The 9,098-nt window shown below is 48.1% G+C and overlaps 1 long non-coding RNA gene across 1 annotated transcript; it reads right to left on the minus strand.

Moving 5' to 3' along the window:
* Nucleotides 1-296: 296 nt before the first annotated feature.
* Nucleotides 297-8,996, minus strand: LOC136406670 (uncharacterized). The gene is made up of 3 exons (XR_010751677.1): nucleotides 8,769-8,996; nucleotides 8,345-8,491; nucleotides 297-4,299 (listed from the first exon to the last, which is right to left on the minus strand). It is a non-coding gene; the product is annotated as an uncharacterized lncRNA (long non-coding RNA).
* Between the last annotated feature and the right edge of the window lie 102 nt (nucleotides 8,997-9,098).

The following is a 9,098-nucleotide window of genomic DNA, read 5'->3' on the forward strand; positions in this document are numbered from 1 at the left end:
TTATTAAAGATTTGTCTGTGAGCCAGATGCAGCCATCAAAAGAGTCACATCTGGCTCACGAGCCATAGGTTCCCAACCCCTATTCTAGAAGAACAGGTATGAACCAAGGTCCTGGAAGATGAATTCACCCAAGGTCCTACTGTTGATGAATGGCAAGGCTGAGATATGAACCATCAGTCTGGTTCCAGAATTCATATTCTTAGTCATTCTGTGTCACTAACTCATGTACTTAACTAACCATAATACTAAGCATTAAGCACCAACCACACAAGGTGCATGTGCTGTGAACACACAAAGGAAAGAGATGACCATATCTCTTTATCCACTTATCCCCCATGTATAAGACGCTCTCATGTATAAGACGCACCTTAATTTGAGGGCCCAAAATTTGAAAAAAATGTATTACATAAAGTTATTGAACTCATTTTATTTATCATAAAATTCATACAACTCCTCATCACTGTCACAACTCCCATCCATTAGTTTGTCCTCATCTGTGTCTGATGACGAATCAGTCTTCAACAATGAGCGCAAAAACAAGCGCGAAAAAGCGGGAGATGCAAGTAAAAAAAAACTACAACCGCTGTTAAGATGCACCCAGCTTTTAGACCCCAGATTTTTTGGGGAAAGGATGCATCTTATACATAGGGAAATATGGTAACTGATGGGGGCTGTGGGTGGGGGCAGTTCTGGAAGGCTCTTAAAGAAAGAGGTAGCATTTAATAAACTGGGACTTAAAAGATGAAGATTTGAACTGGCAGAAAATGAGAGTGTATAGGTCAGGCCCAGCCAGGTTATACCACAATAACCAAGGTCCAATACAACAAAGATTGATTTCTCACCCAAATGATACATCAGGTTGGCAATGCCCAGGGTACTCCCCCAATGTCGTGACTGAGCGGACCAGGCTGCTACCATCTGTGGTCCCCCATTCCCCCACAACCTTTCACAATCACTAAGCAGGGGAAGAGACAAAAACAATTAGCAGCTGCCCTTCAATGCATTCAGCCCGGGAGTCAACCATGTCACCCTGTGCATGGCCCACTGGTTCTCAGGAATATCTGGTGAGAACTTACTGCCACAGGCACAGAGGAAAGGGGCGTCCCAGGGGGAGGAGCTAACTGTACAAAGGCGGGAAAGGATGGAAGTGCAGGCCAGGCGTTGGGAAGAACGATCTGAGCCAGTAAGCCTGGAACGTCATTTCACAGGTAGATTAGTTTGCTCAAGCTGTCATAACAAAAGTCCACAGACTGATAAACTTCAACATCAGAAATTTATTTTCTTACAGTCGGGGAATGGGAAGTTTGAGATCAAGGTCCCTGCAGGATTGGTTTCTTCTGAGGCCTCTCCTTGGCTTGCAGATGGTTGTCCCTCTGTGCACACGCCCCGGGTGCCTCTCTGTGGCTCAATGTCCTCTTCTTATAAGACACCAGTCAAATTGGATTAGGGCCCTAACAGCCTTATTTTATTGAGTTTAATCACCTTCTTAAACGTTCTATATCTGTTACAGACTGAATGTTTGTGTTTACCAGTCATATATACTAAAGCCCTAACCCCTATTGTGACTGTATTTGGAGATGGGGCCTCCAGGAAGTACATAAGGTTAAATGATGTCATAAGGATGGGGCCTGATCTGAGGATTAGTGCTTATGAGAAGAGACACTAGAAAGCATGCTGTCTCCTGGTCCCTCTGGGAACACACAGAGGTCACATGAGGACACAGGAAAATGGCAGCTGCCTACAAGCCAGGAAGAGAAGCCTCAGAATGAAACCTACATTTCCTGGCACCTTGATCTTGGACTTCTCAGCTTCCAGAACTGTGAGCAGATAAATTTCTGTTGTTTAAGCCACCCAGTCCAGATCATTCCATTATGGAAGACCAAAGAGACTAAGTCTGAATACCGGCCAGTTCTGAGGTCCTGGGGGTTGGGGTTTCAACACAGGAGTCTGCAGGGAACACAGGTCAGCCCCTAACAGTAGGCAGCGGGAAGCTGTGAAAGGACATCATCATAGTTCGCCTTGTTTTGCGAGATGACAGAGGTCACACAGAGAAAGGCTTGCAGAGGTGGGAGCCCAGTGAGCTGGTGATGGTGGCAGTCCAGGCAGAAGCAGTGTGCACAGAGAATAAAGAGCAGGAGCACCATGGACGTGGACGTGGACTCATCCTCAGTAACTGGTACAATTTGGTGAGGGAAAGAGGACACAATTCCAAGGTTTCCAGCCTCCCTGCCAAGCAAATAGTGGTTTATTAGAACCCATAATAGGAAACAAAGGCAGCAGCCTGTTCTGGAAGACAGGCTTCGGTTCATGCTATGCTGTTGGAAATGCACACAGAAATGTCTAAGAGACACCTGGAAATGCAACCTCAAGCGCTGGTGAGTGAGGAGGGTTTCCAGGATGAGGGCACAGCACAAGCAGAGGGATGGAGGCAAGAAATATCAGGGTATGTAGCCCTGGCTGGTTCGCTCAGTGGTAGAGCATTGGTCTGGCATGTGGAAGTCCCGGGTTTGATTCCCGGCCAGGGCACACAGGAGAAGCGCCTATCTGCAACTCCACCCTTCCCCCTCTCCTTTCTATCTCTCTCTTCCCTTCCCGCAGCCAAGGCTCCATTGGAGCAAAGTTGGCCCAGGGGAACTGAAGATGGCTCCATGGCCTCCGCCTCAGGTGCTAGAATGGCTCCAATTGCAGCGGAGCAATGCCCCAGATGGGCAGAGCATCGCCCCCTAGTGGGCATGCCGGGTGGATCCCGGTCAGGCGCATGCGGGAGTTGATCTTTCTGCTTCCCCCCCACCACCACCGCTTCTCACTTCAGAAAAATACAATAAAAAAAAAAGAAATATCAGGGTATGTGCCAACAGTCCAGTGTCAGCCTGTTCACTCAGTCCTTCCTGCCCACCTCATAACCACTTCCTGCTACATCTCCACCAGGAGAGCCCCTCAAATGCCACCAACACCTTGACCCTGCCAGTCAAATCCAGAGCCATCCAAACACAGTGCTCCTCCATTTAACTGTCAATCTTGCAGTAGTAGTTGTTACCCTGAATTTCATTGTATTTTTTTTTTCAAAAAAGATCTTCTTTTAAAAAAAAAGATTTTTAAAAATTGATTTGAGAGAGGAGAGAGAGAGAGAGAGAGAAGGGGTTGAGGGAGAGAAGAGGGAAGCATCAACCCATAGTAGCTTCTTGTATGTGCCTTAACCAGGCAAGCTGGGGGTTTTGAAACAGCAATCTCAGTGCTCCAGGTCAATGCTCTATCTACTGTACCACCAGAGGTGAGGCATTTTATTATAATTCTATGTGCATTACATGAGCACTCCATTCATGAAGTCCCTTTACATGGTTGTATGTTCCCATGTTCTTAATGGGACCACCAGTTTCCCCAGATTCAGTGGAGCTCTCTGTGTCAGCTCTGTGAGCCTGGACCTCTCTGAACCTCAGGACTTTTATCTGCTGGGGAAAAATATTTAATAGCTGCGCCTACTAAAATAGCAGTTGTGAAGATCAAATGAAAATACTGAACGTGAAACAGTTATAAAATCTCTAAGGCAATGTTGGAATGGTGACAGCTAGGGTGGGAGTGGCAGTGATTGAAGTTACTGTCATAATATGTCCTTTAGGTACCTGCTGGTAATATGCCTTTAAGGGGCCTACAAGAGCAGGGCTCAGCTGAACAACCGATTCTAAAGAGAGATTTAATTGAATGCTTCTTAGTGATCTAATTTTATGATTATTACAAAGAACATAATGTCTGTCCTCCAGGAGCTGGGGCGGCAAAGTATATAGACAGAGATTAAGACACAGCACAGGATAAATTGTGCCCCAGTGACTTGTACAGATCCAAACTGCACAGAGGCTCAAAGGAAGAGACCATTAAGGTGGTCAAGGAATGCTTCCTGGAGAAAGGGATCTTTGAAGGAAATCCGTGATGTGATCAGGTAGGGCTATGTTGGAGGGAAAGAATCGTGCAGTGGAGCCCTGACTTGTTAAAATTATTCCTGCCACTTCCCACTCAGCTAGCCAGCTCCTGAAACTGGAAGGCTCCCACCTCCCCAAGGAGGTGAGTCAACGCCAAGGGCAGGGATTTCCTCTTTTAATCCTTTGCTAAACCAGAGTTTGCAGCTGAATTGCCATCTCAAAGAACAGCCACCATCAGGTGCCCAGTCAAGGTTGTGCGGTGCACAGTGCAAGCCACTCAATCAGTGAGCAAGACTGGCTGGGGCCCGGCAGCCCCGGGGCTCCTCACGCAGGACTGACGGCAGGCTTCTTCTGCACGGACACTTCCTGGGCTCACAGACTTGTTCTGTAACAGAAACTTCATTTCAGTTCCATGCGGAGCTGCCGTCCTTGGTCTTTGCGATGTCAAGGCCTGGCAGTGTCTCCAGCCACTGGGACAGCAGAGCACCCGCAGCAGCGAGGGGAGCAAAGAGGCGCCCCCAGGAGGGTGGGGGGCTGGGAGGTGACCCCACTGCCTCCTGGATATGGCCAGGGGACCAAGGAGCCATGAGCTCTGGGAGTCACTTCCCCCTGTAGCAGTCAGCTGTTCCTTTCCCCCCAACACATACACACACACACATACACACACACACACATACACACACACACACACACACACACACACACACACACACACCCCTGTTGTGCTAGTTTCTAACAACAAGGCTTAAAACATTTTTCTCCTTTCAGCCATAACTTTTCAGGTTATACATAACTTTGAACTGAAAATACTGTTACTTCACTCAGTGAAACGACCATTTCCCATCTCTGTAGGGAGTCAGGGAGCTGAGCAGTGATGGAGTTTTACCTGCTCTACTAGTTTGAAATTTAAACTTCTCTGATTAAAAATATCAACAGCTTCATTCTTTTCCCTTTGTATTAAAAAAATAATTATCTACAAGAATTTAAAATCTTCAAAGGGACCAATTAGAACTATTTTTAAAAACACAATAAAGAGAAGCGGGTTTCTCTCCAGCAGGGAGGTCCCACTGAATAAAGCAGGGGTCCCCAAACTACGGGGCGCGGGCCACGTGCGGCCCCCTGAGGCCATTTATCCGGCTCCCACCACACTTCTGGAAGGGGCACCTCTTTCATTGGTGGTCAGTGAGAGGAGCCTAGTTCCCATGGAAATACTGGTCAGTTTGTTGATTTAAATTTACTTGTTCTTTATTTTAAATATTGTATTTGTTCCCGTTTTGTTTTTTTACTTTAAAATAAGATATGTGCAGTGTGCATAGGGATTTGTCCATAGTTTTTTTTATAGTCCGGCCCTCCAACGGTCTGAGGAACAGTGAACTGGCCCCCTGTGTAAAAAGTTTGGGGACCCCTGGAATAAAGGAAGGTTTTGCTGGGAAGAGGGAACATGTATGTGCCATGTATGTGTTCAGGGAGGTGCTATGGTCTGAATGTTTGTGTCCCCACAAAATTCATATGCTTAGATCTAACCCCCAAGGTGATGGTATTAGGAGGTGGGGGCCTTTGGGAGGTGATTGGGTCATGTGGATGGAGTCATTGTGAAAGGGATCCGTGCCCTTATCAAGGAGACCCCGGAGAGATCCCTTGTTCCTTCTACCACATGTGGACACAACCTAAAGTCTGTGACGGGGAAGACAGCCGGCACCAGAACCCAGCCACGCTGGCACTGTGATCTCAGCCTCCAGAACTGTGAGAAATAAACTTCTGTTGTTTATAAGAGATCTCGTCTCTGGTATTTTGTTTATAGCCAAACTGACTAAAATAGTTTTCCCATTAGTGTACAGAATAATTTGCCTCTGAGCTTTTCCCATTTAATTCACTTAGGTGGTTCCCTAAAAAATGATAATAAATCTAAGTGCAAAAAATATGACTGACTCCTAGGGTCTTAGGTGCTCTTGACCATTTCCTTGTCTTAAACTGAAACCCTGCCCACCAACAATAGAAAATCTACCTTGGTTTTAAAGCTCTTCAGAAAAGATGCCATAGTGGCCTACGCACATATATACATATACATACTGGAGAGCAGACCACAGCTTCCAGACTCTTTAGAATTCTGACTTCTCTATAGCTATTTCCTGTGGCCACCAACAAATGTTGCAAGAAAGAGGTCATCATTGGCCTATCTGACCCCACAACAGGCCTAGCTTTTCCCCTCTCAGATTCCATGTGACTGAGATGTAACATCAAGCACATCAAAGAATCCAGACAGTCACTAAAAATATCAGAAATTGATGGCTTCAATGTGCTGTCAACCCATAATGAGTTTCTTCTCACATAAAAAGTGGCTTTCACTCTCCTTAAGAGATCTCAGGGAGTGAAGTCTTCCTATAAATCAAAGAGGTTCCCCGGGGACAATATGAATGATGTCCTTTGCTGCACAAAGATGGACTGGTGATCTAAAACACACTGCACCCTCTTTGCTAGTAAGGGTTCCCAGCTGTGGCACTGCCGTTCAAAGTCCAGATGCCCGAGTCCCATACTCCCCACTAGTCCCCATTTCTGTTATATTCTCAATTATCATTGAGAACCATTCTCAAACCTTCCAGAACCTCCCTCCAGAAGCAGAATTACCTATTGGCCATCAGCTCTGGCTCTGCTCAACAACTGACACACAACAGAAGCACAGCTAAATGCCCGTCTGTCCTTTCCCGTGTCTCAGCCCTCTTCTGGCATCCCATCTGCCTCACGAACCTCCTCCCATCCTTTAAGATGCAACTAAACTACCACTGAATTTTCCAAAATCCTTTTGTGACGTTCCACCCAGGAGACAGTGAATGCCAGCACTTAAACACTTCCTCTACCCACTAGGTGTCTATTGTGACATCGGGGATGTGCCATTGGGCTGTTGTATATGGCTGTGTCCCACAGGTAGACTAGAAGCCAAATGAAGACAGGAACCGTGTCTTGACTGTCTTTGTTATCCCAGTGTCTACCAATGTCTGACACATGGTAGGTGCTCAATAAATGTTAAATGGAAGAATATATAAATGATACAAGCAATTCTAAATCCATTCAAGCCTCATGAAGCTCCCTACTCCTTATAGTGCTTGCCTAAAACCTACTCTTTCCCTAAGGAGAAGAGAAAAGCATTTTAAAGAGCTGAAGGCAGACTTTTTCCCTAAGGAGAAGAAGAAAGCATTTTAGAAAGCTGAAGGCAGACTTTTTCTTTACCTCCCCGCCCCCTGCCATGGTCAGGACTGCCAGGACATAGGAGATGACAGGCAGGAGCTGGGACAGAGCCCAGGAGGTGGAAGAGGCCACAGTAGGCTGACTAGTCCTGCTCTTGGGTCTACTGTGTATCATCAGCTAAGTCCTCCAGGTAAAGCTCCAGGACTGTTGACATTCCACCTCTTTCTACCTCATCTCAAACAAGCCCAGGACCCTCCCTGGTGGGGTGCCAGTCACTGGGCTTTGCAACAGAAATCAGAGGTAGTGGTAGTGTGGCTAGTGGGCACTAGGCATAGGAGCCACAAGGGAAGTGCCCAGAACCTCTGTCCCAACCTGTTATTTCCTAAGCAACTGGACTGTAGTGGACACAGGAGGACTCTGAGTGAACTTTTAGTTCAAGGAAAAGAAGACATCCAGCCATTCCTGTCACTCACATCAGAGTGGTCTTTTGAACTTGACTCTGACTATATCACTCACCTGCTCCAAACTCTTGAATGGCTTGCTTTGGGAAGAATTGGACCACCTTTGAAAGGCATAGGAGATCTTCATGGTCCACCTTTGTTCAGCAATAGTGAGTATAACTTGCTTCAAACATACTAGATGGGGCCCTGGCCGGTTGGCTCAGTGGTAGAGCCAAACAGGCCTGGCGTGTGGAAGTCTTGGGTTCAATTCCCGGCCAGGGCACACAGGAGAAGTGCCTATCTGATTCTCAACCCCTCCCCCTCTCCTTTCTCTCAGTCTCTCTCTTCCCTGTCTGCAGCCAAGACTCCATTGGAGCAAAGTTTGGCCCAGGCACTGAGAATGGCTGAGAATGGCTGAGAATGGCCTCTGCCTCAGGCACTAGAATGGCTCCGGTTGCAATGGAGCATTGGCCCCTAGTGGGCATGACGGGTGGATCCCAGTCGGGTGCATGTGGAAGTCTGTCTCTCTGCCTCCCTGTCGCCCCGCTTATCACTTGAGAAAAATATAAACACACTGGACAGGCACACACCTCTGCCGGAGCTGCCTGGGCCTCCCTTCTACCGTTTCTCTGCAGAAGCCCAGCCTCCTCCAGTTTCAGCGTCAAGGTTCTCTCCCTTCACTCCTCACGTGGAATCACAGAAGTTCCTTCCCACTGCCCCCTGTACTTTTATGTTTGTCTCATTGTAGAGAGAGACCAGTGTCACTGTGTCACACACAATCAGTGTGGTCCTCCTCGGTTTTCTTACCTGTAGAATGGAGATAATATCCTAGTGTTGGTGGGAGGATTGATCCTAGGAAGTGGCAGCCGAGGTTTGGGGAAGTGAGCCGCAACAAGAAAGGAAGTTCAACCCAGGCCGCGTTCTGTGGACCCCTGGAGTTCTAGGCGACTGGAGCTTTGGGGAGAAACAGTGTACAACACCCTCAGAGCTCCTAACAGGCTCTTCACCACCAGCATTCTGCCCAAGCAGTGCTGATTCTTCAGGATCAACAGGCAGCACAGAAATCCAAACAGAAACTGTTGTCATTACACTACATACCAGTCATTTAAGACCACAAGAGATGCCCTCCACGCCTGCCCGCACGCTCCCGGCCTCACAGCATCTCCGCGGACACTTCCCAGAGTTGGGTCCCAGCGCACCTCCCGGGGCCCAGGAGACCGACCACGCTTACCTTCTGCAGAAATGCCATCCTCGGCCTGTACTGCTGGCCTTGGTGTCGGGTTGTCATCCTGGACCCTGGATGGATTCAGAACCAGAACATAAAAGGGAGAGAAAAGGAGAAGCCCACGGGTGAAAGAGCCAGCCTGCCTCACACACGCCCTGAAATCCAAGGCGATGCTGGGGAACCCGGAGGGCGCGGGGCGGGGGCGGCGGCTGCCTGCGGCACCCCTTTACTCCCGCTCCGCTCACGCCCCTGGAAAAGCAGCAGGAATCTGCGCGAGCCAATCAGCGAGCTGCGCCGCGGGCTGATTAGCATGCGCTGCTCCTACGCTCACCTGCC

The sequence above is a fragment of the Saccopteryx leptura genome, chromosome 5 (genome assembly GCF_036850995.1).
Source record: "Saccopteryx leptura isolate mSacLep1 chromosome 5, mSacLep1_pri_phased_curated, whole genome shotgun sequence".
NCBI lineage: Eukaryota > Metazoa > Chordata > Mammalia > Chiroptera > Emballonuridae > Saccopteryx > Saccopteryx leptura.